Source organism: Polypterus senegalus, chromosome 1 (assembly GCF_016835505.1).
Source record: "Polypterus senegalus isolate Bchr_013 chromosome 1, ASM1683550v1, whole genome shotgun sequence".
In the NCBI taxonomy this organism is placed as follows: Eukaryota; Metazoa; Chordata; class Cladistia; order Polypteriformes; family Polypteridae; genus Polypterus; species Polypterus senegalus.
Genome location: NC_053154.1, coordinates 284,688,465 through 284,700,905, shown reverse-complemented (window position 1 = coordinate 284,700,905; position 12,441 = coordinate 284,688,465). Strand labels below are relative to the sequence as shown.

At 37.4% G+C, this 12,441-nt stretch overlaps 1 protein-coding gene across 3 annotated transcripts in view; it reads left to right on the top strand.

Annotated features, from left to right (window-relative positions):
- nhlrc2 (NHL repeat containing 2) overlaps window positions 1-12,441 on the top strand; it is a 100,909-nt gene that overhangs the window by 451 nt on the left and 88,017 nt on the right. The window lies entirely within an intron of this gene.

Genomic DNA, 12,441 nt, shown 5'->3' with positions numbered 1-12,441 from the left:
TCGGTCCTGGGGGCCCACTGTGGCTGCAGGTTTTTGTTCCAACTAGAATCCTAATCAGTGACAACACCTGATGGCACTGATCTCATTTAATTAGCTGGTAGTATTTATCTTTAATTCTACATTCAGAGAAGCACAGCAGCATGATTTTTACATTTACAAGAAACTTAGAAATATTTCTCGTTTTGCTATGGATTTAAATGCTTAACTCTCAATCAAGATGAAAATAATGTTAAAAAGAAAAAAATACATATACAGTAACTGCTTAGTACATTTTAATACTTTTTTTAACAAACTTAGTTTTCTAATTTGTATATTGTTCCCAAAACGGGGAATCTGGGAAACGATAGTTCACTTCATTAGCCCAGGAGTTAAAAACAGAGGCTGGTTGGAACAAAAACCTGCAGCCACAGTGGGCCCCCAGGACCGAGTTTGAGAACCCCTGCCTTAGAGTAAGGTGCTAGCACTGTCATTTTTGACGATTTTTTTTATTATTATTACAAAATAGTCAGATGCCTTCCAGCTAATTACAAAATATTTGGACTAATTTGGTCAAATGTTGATCAAATTTAAAATTCGGCCAGAAGCTTTTTTAGGTTTAATATAAGTAGTACACAGGTGAAAATGTTGAAGAGTTCTTATAAATAAGGCATAGTTGAACTTGGGACCAGTTTAATTGTGTTGAATACAACCGTTATATACACTTTGTAAAACTTGTTTATTCCATCACACGTTTGAAAGGGCTATACCCAATATTGGTAGAATTTAGATAGGTTGAGTAATTAAATAGGAAAAAGACGAAATACATACAGGGCGAGCTAAAATTATGTTAACATTTGAATGGCGGAAACTATTTATTCACAAAACATACTTCATATGTGCAAGATGATTTACAGGAATGTTTCAACTTGTTCAACAAATGTAACATATGTGGCACATAAATTGTCCATATAAATTGCATATAAGTATATACATAGCAGTACCATTAGTGTTAACATAATTTTGACTCACCCTGTATATTATGTTTAATTATGGTCAGAATCCAGAAGTTAGCCTTTTTTTGGAGAGCTATTGAAAAGAGTGGATACATTTAGATATCTAGGTTCAGTGGTAGCACAAGATGGAAAAACTAGATGCAGAGAAAACTCATTGAGTGCAGTGTGGATGGAACAATAGGAAGAAGGTATCAGGAGTATTGTGTGATTGAAGAATTAAGGTAAATAAAGGTAAACGGTTGTTTAAGACAGTGGTAAGACCAGCAATGATATATGAAGCTGGGACATGGCCAGTAAAGAGAGTGCAGGAGGAAAAAGTTAGATGTGGCAGAAGTTACAATGTTGAGATGGATGTGTGGAGGACAATAAGAAATGAGACCATCAGAAGTATTAAAGAGGCGAAAGAGATATGTAAGGCAGTAGTACAGTGGTATGGACATGATGAGGAGAGACAATGAAGATGTGGGCAAAAGAATGAGAATGGAAGAACAAGGGAGGACAAAATGGAGAAGAATGAGTAAAGTAAAAAAAAAGATCTGAAGGCAAAGGGCTTCGCTGGTGAGGAGGTGCAGGACCAAGCTCTTTGGAGATGGTGAAGATGAAGAAGAAGAAGAAGAAGAGAAAGAGAGAACTTTATTTGTCCCCAGGGGAAAATTTGACTTTTTGCATAAGCTCAATAACTAAAAAAAATGAATACCATTATATTACACTAGCTGTGTAAGCCAGCATGGAGTCCTAGAAACTATTAAAATCATCAGAAAAAAAAATTGAAATATAGAGATGTCAGGTAATTGGAAGGAAATACTTTGAGCATCTCTCTCTTAGGAGGTTTCGTGTTGCTGATATGCTTGTATCGTTTGTGCATTAGCTTTTAAGCAACTGTCTTTCTTCGGAGGTTTCCTTTTGCCAGTGTGCTCGCCTCGCTTCTGTATTAGCCGCTAAGCAAGTGATTCTTTCTTTAGAGGTTTAGTTTGCCGACGTGCTGGCCTCACTTGTGTATCCTCAGAGGTGGAGTCCAGGCTGGACAGACACGCACACTTTCACGTGTAGACGTTTATATATAAGAAGAGGCAATAAACCCTCAATAAAATGATATTCTAGTGTATATCATTCTCAGATATACACTAGAATGACTAAAAAGAAAGGAAACCTCTGACTTTACAGTTTACAGTATATTGTGAAAGCAACAGTCGTAGGAATAGAAATCAATTTATAGAACATAACTGTGAGGCAGTGAGGTATTATAGAGCTGTTTATCCTTTGGTATAAAGGAGCCCCAGTAGCTTTTCTTTACACGCTGAATAATTTGATGGCTGATAGTACTCTGCATTGGGTTGTCACATAGAGGAATTTGCAGCATTGTTTATAATGGTATTCAGTTGTTTTTTTTTGTTTTTTTTTTTTATTCTTACCTACAATGATATCTTTAGGGGATTGACAGTGCATCTAATAACTAATCCTGTGGTTTTAATCTGCTTGTTGTTTTGGTGGACTTTTCTTGAAGTAATAATTACCAGCCCAGCACTCCACAGCATTAAAGTCACCCTGGCTATCACAAAGTTGTAGAAAGTTTTTCACTATTCCTATTAAAGGAACACAATCTACTAAGACCAGAGAGTCTGCTCTGCAGTTTTTACAACTGAAACAAGTAAAGGTGAACTATTCAGTGTCACATAGTGAAGCAGAGGCAGGGATTGTACCATTATCATTGTGGTTTTACAGTCCTGTGCCTTAGTCAATGGTGCAGTGGAGAATCCCAGCTATCTCCTGCCACATTGGTTTGTGTTTTAGATTGTTTTTAAGTAACTGTAAATTCAGTATAGCCTGGTGTTTAGTGCCAGTGCCTCAAGGATACTAGGTTTAAAATTGGCTATACTAAATATTTAGTTATATTGGCATGTTTACACTGAGCTGTCTGAATAAGCTCCAACTCGCCATAACTGACATTGGATAAATCATTTTGGAAAATTGGTGGATAAATCAGCTAAATAAAATATCAGTCATTATGCACTCAGTAATGTTTGCCAATTCATTGTAGAAAACTTGCTTAAGCACTATTAATGTAATGCTCCATCCAGCCATCCATTTTTCTAAATTGCTTATCCAAGGTAGGGTCATAGATGGATAGATACTTTATTAATCCCAAGGGGAAAAACACGTACTCGTACACATCAGCAGCATACTGATAAAGAATAATATTAAATTAAAGAGTGATAAAAAATGTAGGTAAAACGGACAATAACTTTCTATAATGTTAACGTTAACGTTTAACCCCCGCGTGGAATTGAAGAGTCCCATAGTGTGGGGGAGAAACGATCTCTGTTAGTGGAGCAGGACGGTGACAACAGTTTGAAGCTGCTACTCTGCCTGGAGATGATCCTGTTCAGTGGATGCAGTGGATTCTCCATGATTGACAGGAGCCTGCTCAGCACCCGTCGCTCTGCCACAGATGTCAAACTGTCCAGCTCTGTGCCTACCATAGAGCCTACCTTCCCCACCAGTTTGTCCAGGTGTGAGGCATCCTTCTTCTTTATGCTGCCTCCCCAGCACACCACCGCGTTGCAACACCATTGCAGATGTTGAAGGACACCAGTCTTCTAAGGAAGTATAGTCGGCTCTGTCGACTCGAGTTCATTCAGTCATACTTGCTACTTTTATCTTCTCCTTCATTCGCATTTTTGAGATTGTTTATGACGCTCTCATTGACATCTGTATGTTTGAGTGCACTAAATCATCCTAGAACTGTATTTAGGTCAAAGGAAGCTTTGTTGTCAGTCATAGATTCTCCTGTCTGTTTGGATGGTGTTGAAAGTGCTAGAGAAGTCCAGAAACATAATTCTTACAGCACCATTGCCTCTGTCCAAGTGGGAGAGGGATCGGTGTAGCATATAGATGATGGCATCCTCCGCTCCAACCTTCTGCTGGTATGAGAACTGCAGAGGGTCAAGGGCGTGGCGGACCTGTGGCCTCAGGTGGTGAAGCAGCAGCCGCTCCATTGTCTTCATCAAATGTGACGTCAGAGCGACAGGCCAGAAGTCATTCAGCTCATACTTTTGGGTCATCCAAAAATATATATATATTTTATTTGTCACTTTCCTGTTTTTGTACTGCTGGCCATGAAAAAAAACAAGCAAATGTCATGTTTTCATAGAGAGTAGAGATAAGAAATGTTCTGATATAGTTGGCTTCAGTGGTGGCCAGCAGGGGTCAACATTAAACAATATAGATAACATTGATGAAAAAATCTTATATTACTCTTTTCACATAATCTTTGTGTCCATTATCCATTTGAAAACTCACAATGTCCAGAACAAATGTATTTTTTGCTAAAATATCCATCCATGCATCCATTTTCTAAACCAGCTTTATCCTGAGCGTGTTTGTGGGGGAACAGGAGCATATCCTAGCAAGCACTGGGCGCAAAGCAGGCAAAATCCTTGAAGCTGCCTTATTAACACCAGTGTGTGCATGGAAACAGATCTGCAATTCTAGCCATGGTGAATGGAAGAGCATTAATATTGCAGGTTGCAGAATCAATACCATGAAAACCAAGTATTGAAGTAATTTAAAAATGTTAAAATTGATACTTATTGATATTTCAATACCTTGCTCTGTGGGAGGAAACCTACACAGACATGGGGAGAACATGCAAATTCTGTACCGGGAGGATGCGTGATGAGAACACTGGTCTCCTTATCATGAGGCAGCTGCACTATCACTACAACACCATTCCAACCTGCTAAAATATTTTCGAATAAATGCTTTCTTCTATTTTAGAACATTCCCATATACATTAACAAGTCATTCTTTAAGAAATTCTATTCATTTATGACCACATTTACCGTATATACTTGTGTTTAAGTTGGGTCTTGAAACTCATAAAATCAGACCTCAACTTATTCACCCGTTCAAAAATACGACACTTAAATTTAATTTTTTTTTTTTTTTTAAAAACATCATCTTGCTTCCTCCAGTCTTGCACCAGTTTCTCAGACACATCAAATTTTCTTTCAGCAGTGCAGTTACCAATTTCCATCGCCACTTCAATGTCTTTTAATTTAAAACCAGTTTCATGTTTTCTTCTGTTCAAACGCTCCATCATAGATAAAGGATGGTCTTACAATAAAGGTGTACAAGGGTGTGAGATACAAAAAACACTAAACGTACAAACGTCGCTTGAATAGTTCGGGTATTGCCATGTGGTCTCGTAGGCACAATAAATAAGAAAAAAAAAGCTGTGTGCTTCGTAGTTACACTCTCAGATGGACATTAGCATACCATAATCTCTTGGACCAATAGCGGGAGTTTTCTGCATTCGATTTATATGACCGACATTATAAAATACCGGAAATTATACAGTAAAATCAAGCCCCGACTTATACACGGGAGAACTTAAATACGAGTGTATACAGTATTTGGAATTTGAAACATCCACGCATCCAAAGGGTGTCTCTCAAACGACCTAAAGCAGAAGGTGGCATGGCACTACCTAACTTACAATTTTATTACTTGGTGGCAAATATACAACCTATAAAGACATGGGGCCTAATGTATAAATGGTGCGTAAGCACAGAAATGTTGTGTAAGAACGTTTCCACGTTCAAATTGCTATGTAGGAAACCTAAACTTGGTGTAAAGCCACGCACATTTCCATGGTAGCTCATAACCTGTCGTGCGCAAGTTCTGCGCTTGGTTTTGCAGACTGGCAGCACCCAGCGTCAAAGCAGTGCTACTGTTCCTGTGTGGTTCATCTTTCTTTTTCAGATCCACATCCCTGGCGCGGCTTTATAGATCCACTGAAATTAACTGCATATTGTTTTAGTTTAATGCATCTGATTGTAATTAACCTGTAACAATATAATGGTCCACAGAATGGTCAAACTATTCTTTAGCGTTGTTACTTTCACTGCACCTTCCTCTTCTTTCAGCTGCTCTCGTTAGGGGTTGCCACATCGGATCATCTTTTTCCATTTCACTCTCACTGCACCACTTGGAGTATTTATATCACTCTATCTGAGTGTAAATGACAGGAGTACAGCAGTTGATCGGAAAGAGAATTATCTGTATACAGCTTCAAGCACGCGCTGCCTCAGCCATTCGCTATTTGAACTGGTCTCATTTGACAAAGGCTTCAGAGCCTTTCCTGTTCGAACCTCGCAGTTCACAAACAGTTTCATCCCAAGAACTATACACGCACTCAATCATTACATCAAGTGCTCCTTGTAGAATTGTTTGTACTTGCAAGTTTACAGTGAGGTAATTGTACTTATGCTACAGTTATGATATTGCACAACCTGAGCCACTTTATAAAGCACGTATTTACATATGATGACGATATCATTTTTAAGATGAAATGCAGCAAAATATATTTATTATATTATACAGATAAAACTTAAACTACACGGTGCCACAGCACTAGCGAGTAATTTGAGCTTCATTTACCGTTTGTTCCTGCCTTGCGCTGTATTCTTGCTGTGGCTGGCACAACACTGGAAGGATAGATGGATAGAATAATTAAACATTACGAAGATATTTCAATGTTCCTTAAAAGTTTTGAAGAATTGGTATTCTAAGCTTACAGATGGCTTAACGTCTATTACAGAGCTGATTGTGTGGCGATTGGGTATTTGGGCAAAGAAAAGGAAGGAAAGGAATTGCAGGTTAGTACATTTGAAAAAGATGGTACTGCTGCAATAAAGCATTTCATCGAAGGTCACGCATGGCGCAGCAAGCATCTTGCGTAAGACATGAACAATCACTGCGCCACTGTGTTCCCATGTTTAATAACATGCTTTAACTCCTATCATCATGAAAATGATCTCACATATACTTCTCAGTATTTTAATTATTCAGAGAGCTGTAATATCACATATGTAATGGATTCTGTGTCCTGTCAGAGGAAGAGAAAGAACAGAAGCACATAATGATTCAAGCACATAGAGCACATAGAAGATCAAATACAAAACAAAGCATTTAACATGCTACTTTAGTTACGACGGGATTTGAGAAACTAGTAAATTGAGTGCTTTTAAAATGAAGTTCATGACGTTCTGTTTAATGACAAACTATGTGATTAAAGCGGAAGTTTAGAGATTAAAGTTGACATTTCGTGCTTTTTTCACACTGTGTGCCTTTTTTTTTTTTTTCCCCCCTCTGTACCCTAATAAGCTTTCATATGACACTCGGACGGTGGGCTACGACTCGCCTTTTCATGGCGATTTTGATATCTGACTTCTTTTTTTTATTGTGGGCACTGTGCAACTTTGAACTTGAGCTTTCGAGTTTCTCCGACACGCTATGTCACTCGATCAACTTCCTTTTGTTGTTTAAACCACTGTTTAAACCAACAAATAGTACGTTTTTCTTTGCCTCCACTTGGTATTCGCTGAAATTCCTTTATTTTTCCTTCTACTTTTGTCGTTTCCTTTTCACAGAACATTGAGCGTAAGGGCTATTTATATTGATTTGCATATTCAAACAGGCATAATTCTGGGATGAGTTGGTCCAGGACAACAGGCGCGTGCACATGCGTTAATTTCCACACTGACCGGGATTTATGTAGCGGAAGAACGTGGAAGTTGGCAAACGCACAGATTTATTCATCTGGATTTTTTTGTGCGTAAGTACATTTCCGCTTTTGTGCTTACGTCATGCTATAGTGCGAATTCTACGCACGGTGTTATGCATGAGGCTCCTGGACATTGACACATAATGATGATCACACACTAGTTTGGTCTGCACTAGAAATGAAATCTTGTTGCACTTCTTTATATGCCCTGCTGTGTGCCACAGTAAATACAAATTATCATCAACATACTGATAGTCCAATTGTCCATCAATCACTCAGAATATGTAAACAATTCAGGAAGCACTTTAAAACAGAGAAGCTTTTATCTGTTGCATTTTCACTTGCTAATCACCTTTTTATACCTTCTAAAATCTTCTCAGTATTTAATGTTTGGAAAACATTTGAGTTTAAAACACTTAGAGAACTATATGTAGATAAATTTGAAACATAATTGTTTATAAGATGCAAAGACATTAACTTCCCATCAACACAATATTTCCAATACTTTCAAATCAGAAACATTGCTAAAAGAACCTGCCCAGTTTTCCCCTTCCACCAATTTCTATTTCAGAGGCAATAAAGGTCAATCTTGAAGACACAGACAACATCTCAATAATATATAAAAGCATTTTAAAGTCTTTTAATTTTAAACCTCCCAGGGTATGATGGGGAAAGGGTCTTTCACTTAACAAAAAAGGAGTGGAAGGCAATCATGGACAAAATAAACTTCAGGTCCATATGTGCAATGCATTCAATCACTCAACTTAAAATCTTTCATCAATCACATTTATCTCATTTTAAATTGTCCAGAATGTATCGAGGGGAAGATTCAACTTGTGAACATTGCAGTCTAGCTCCAGCCTCACTAGGCCACACGTTTTGGAAGTGCACCAAACTGACATCATTCTGGACCAAAATTTTTGAACGCCTATTCGACAGCCTTGGTGTCATAGTCGCTCATAACCAATTAACAGCCGTGTTTGTTGTACTTCCAGATGGTCTTAAAGTAGAGAAGGACAAATTTGATTGTAATTACTTGATTGTAAATTTACGTCACAACTAGCACGTAGTCTTATCTTGCTCAACTGAAAGAATCCCAGCCCACCTTTTATACGTCAGTTGGTAAAATGATGTTCTATACTATTTGAAACTGGAAAAAATCTAATTCTCACTTAGAGGATCTGTTGAAAACTTTTTTTAAAATATGGCAGGATCCATCCATCCATTTTCCTACCCGCTGAATCCGAACACAGGGTCACGGGGGGTCTGCTGGAGCCAATCCAAGCCAACACAGGAACCAATCCCGGGCAGGGTGCCAACCCACCACCGGACACACACAAACACCAAGCACACACTAGGGCCAATTTAAAATCGCCAATCCACCTAACCTGCATGTCTTTAGACCATGGGAGGAAACCGGAGTGCCCGGAGGAAACCTACGCAGACACTGGGAGAACATGCAAACTCCACGCAGGGAGGACCCGGGAAGCGAACCCGGGTCCCCTAACTGTGAGGCAGCAGCGCTACCACTGCGCTACCGTGCCACCCATATTTATATTGGAGAAGAAGGACATTCTGTTTTCTTTGTTGTTTTTAAAGATTTGCTTATGCTGTTGGCTCTCCTCTCTTTCTGTTGGGCAGGGCTTGAATTATGGTTTATTTATTTTGGCATGATTGTATGGAATGTTGTTTTCTTCAAATAAAATCAATAAAATACAAAAAAAGAAAGAAAGGTGAAATATGTTAAAGCAAATTCACCATCGTCCATTCATTTTGTGGTATAGAAATTTCAAAATAAAAATGAAGGTGGTGTTTTTTTTGTTTTAATTCAGGGTACAGAACATTTAATTTTTTCATTTATGTCAAGGAGAATTGTCTATTGCAGTGCTTATTGTCAGGCTGTTAAAATCAACTAGTTCACAGTTTAATCAAAACGCGTAAGAAAGAATTATAAATTAAGCTAGAACTGTAATCATTTAATTCAATTTTAAACCTTTACACAGGCTTCTGGTTAAGTTTTAAGGCTGATTTTAAAATCTTTCATTTCATATTAGCTTTGATCACTGTTACCTTGCAGAACTTACTCATGCCTACATTCCATAATAATTGAATGAGAATCCCTAGGATAAGTAAAATACTATGTTAAGAGGTAAAGCCTGTAGTATTGGGACTGATAATTTGATAAAATGTGTGCAAAAGAATACAGATCATTGTTCTTTAGTCAAAGCTGATTACTAAATTTAGCAAAAATACAATCTTACTGGAGTTGCTGGTAGGGCTTTTCCTGTTGCTTTAAGAACTGTGACTATTGCTGCAATTGGCTGTCCTCCCCATTTTCTTTCTCTTACTGGTGTCCTGTGGTATTGTTTTCATCACTGCAGTTTTGATCAGCTTAGTCCTCTCAGTACTTAAATTTAGGTGTGTAGTGGATGCATTATTATCAATTTGCTGTTATCTTTTGCCAGATCATTGATGTTTGTTTCCATTATGGTGCATTTTTGTAGGGTCCAGAAATTGAGTGGAGGGTCAGTTGTCCAAGAGCAGATGGATTGTTTTTTTTTTTTTCTTCTGTGTTAGTAGATGGTCTTAGTTTAATAATACATTTCCAGGTATTATTAAAATTAAAATGTGTTATCCAAGTTTTTAACAGTATTACTTTTTAAAATTACACACGAGCAGCAATGATGAGCACAAGAAATGTATGATGGCACAAACACACACGATTCAAACACTCGGATTCAGCTGACAGTTACAAATTTTATTAATAAAAGGTGGTACACCAGGCTTTCTACAAAAATTTAGAGAGACACTTTAACTAAATATTCAAAATTAAAACTGAATTAAGATTTGTTTTTCTATATACAGTTTTTGTTCAATTGAGATTTTCAGAGGCAGTGTAGGACAGTTCTGCTCAAATCAGCATATCTGACAACTCTGGCTCCCACCTTCATTTCAAAGTAGAATCTGTGGCAGTTTGTCTAAGGCATTCATGTTTTCCTTTAGAACAGCTATGGTCAATTATAATGTCACATTCAGGAGAGTAATATCAGGAAGATACCTTGGGTAGAGTTAGTGGATTATTTCATGAAATGGCTGCATCATTTCGCTTTATCTAACACTAAGACTGACAAAGTTTTCTTTACTTTTAAGAATTCGATCTTTGATCCTCCTCACCAGTGCCAAAGTACTACTCTGTTTTGATGCTGAGCAGACAAAATTTTGGTCTCTTAGTGTTATTCCTCTCTCTCTCTCTCTCTCTCTCTCTCTCTCTCTCTCTCTCTCTCTTTCCCTTTATAGTACCAGTAAAACATGTTTTATGCAATCTGTGCCAGAAGAATTTTATCCAGTATACCGATCAGCCAGTATTGCACATTTCCAAAATTCATTGTTCTCTTAGACTCCTTCATCACCAATCTTGATCTTAACAACCCATATCTGACAAGATGATTTTTAGAACCATTCAGGTGAGCTTCTCATATTTTTTAGGTTTAAATCAGTCTTTTCAACTTTTGCATTGATCGGTGTGAGTAGCTCCACCCACTTTAGTAAAATTATCCTCTAGCATCTTCAATAAGGTCTTTGTTTTCCTGCTGGAAGGAACAGATGTCATGAGGTCTATTTCTAACAAGACAAGATGTTTGTTTACAAGGAACCAGGCATTCTTACCAGAGCTTGACTTCCAAGGCACTTCTAAAATCCTTTTTTGATTCTTCTATTGATTTGATAAAACGGTTTATCCTTCTTTTGAAAAGGTTTTAACTACTGTAGTACCATTAAGCCAACTTTTCCAGCAAATCAAATATGTTTTACGTGAAGTGAACAGTCATGTCTGGTACAGTAACATCTGGACTATATTATATGCAGAGGTGGGTAGTAACGAGTTACATTTACTCCATTACATTTAATTGAGTAACTTTTTAAAAAAAAATGTACTTCTAAAAGTAGTTTTACTGCACCATACTTTTTACTTTTACTTGAGTACATTTGTGAGGAAGAAACGCTACTCTTACTCCACTACATTGGGCAACACTCAAATTGTTAAGTTTTTTCCTTTAAGATATGCTATATTTTTGCCAGAGAGAATCCGCCAGTGGATCTACTGCATGACTGTTTCACCAATCAGACGTGGCAACAATAATCACATGGCTCCGTTTCACCAATTGTGATTATTGTTGCTACGTCCAAGACTCCGTTTCACAAATCAGACGTAGCCATGAAGTCGCATGACCATACACAAACTGTGGCTGCATAGCAGCACAAACTTCTCACAGACAGACAGGGAAAGAAATAATAAATGAAAAATGAGATTCAACTCCTGCTGAAGCTTAACCATCACTTCACTGAGTGAAGAACAAGCATGTTTTAACCAAACATGCACAGACACAGACCGTCAAGGTAAAGTGAGACTTCTTGTACGTGCACAAGCTGCCTTGTTCTAATGTTATTTTCTATCAGCTGTGCTATTTGGAGGGCAAGTGAATATGCAGTATTATACTGTCAGTGTACAGTATATCTTGTCACTGTAAATAATTTGCACTGTTCAAACATACATGTTACCTACTGTTGGTATTGGCTTCACAGCTTTGTTGTGAAAAACAGATTTGGGACTTTGTTATTTGTGCATCTTTATTTTGTAAAGATGTTATTTATCTGTACTCATTTTTTATTTTATTATTTGGAAATGGCAGAATTGGAACATTATTTTATATGTTTGTCTTATTACAACATTTCTAAAAAATATATCATTTATTATAATTGTTTTCTCAGTACTTGAGTAGTCTTTTCACCAAATATTTTTTTACTCTTACCTGAGTAATTTTTTGAATGACTGTTTTACTTCTACTTGAGTAATATTATTTTAATGTAACGCTATTCTTACTT